The following is a 1,104-nucleotide window of genomic DNA, read 5'->3' on the forward strand; positions in this document are numbered from 1 at the left end:
CAAGAACTTTAAGAACTTTTGTTATTAATTTTTTTTTAATTCTGCATTTAATACAGTGTATTTTATATAACATATTGTATTTTGTATATATAATTATAATACGTTTACTTTATAATAGTGTAATATTTTTTAATAAAAATAATAGAAACTTTATTTTATTTTATTATTTAAAATAGTTTAAGTACTTTATCCAGAACATAATAATATGCTTTGGATAAACTACAAATAAAAAAATTTAATTAACAAAAAATCTTACTTCGATCGAATTAGTAGATACCTGTTCCGGAAAGTCCGAGTTCCAAGTTGAAACTTTGGCTAAGTTCTTTGCAATGTTTTATGCTTATTATAAATTTAGCATATTATAAAACACTGCATAAAAATGCTTTAGTATCACTATAAAACGACGATCAATGTAATTTGTCATTATATTTTCAGTTTGTGATTATGTTTCAATTCCAAACAAGTCGAATTTGGGACTGAAATATTTGTAAATCATATGTGAATTATTATTAAACACCAAAATCAGCTTCGACTGAAAATTAGGATTCTTTGAGAATAATGTTACCAATTAAAAATTATCAAAACGTAATTTTAAAAATAAGACTGTTACTGTTGTCGCTTTTATAAAAAGTAATACGTTATCGTTATCGTTATTAATTTTATTCTTTATTATTCATTACTAGTTTTAAAAAGCAACTTGTTATCGTTATTGTTAGGAAGTAACCGCAATAGCATCTAGTAACTACTACATCTGGTAACTACTAGCAATCAATCAATGACAAAATGCAACATAGATATGATCAGAATATGTATTTGGCATGACTGATTAATGTGATTTATTTAAGCATGAATTATAACCCACACAGTTCTCTAAGTGATGTTTGAGGATGCTTATAGGATATCCTAGGATATCCTAGGGATGTCTTCTGGACGTCTTTAGCACATCTCTTGGAGAATCGTAGGAAATTAAAATATTTCGAAATTAAAATACCCACCTATAATATATAACCTATATAACCTAAAAATAACAAAAAATAGATACAAAAAATATGTAGACATTTTTATGTGTGTGTGTGTGTGTGTGTGTGTATATATATATATATA

This window comes from Atta colombica, unplaced genomic scaffold (genome assembly GCF_001594045.1).
Source record: "Atta colombica isolate Treedump-2 unplaced genomic scaffold, Acol1.0 scaffold55, whole genome shotgun sequence".
Lineage (NCBI taxonomy): Eukaryota > Metazoa > Arthropoda > Insecta > Hymenoptera > Formicidae > Atta > Atta colombica.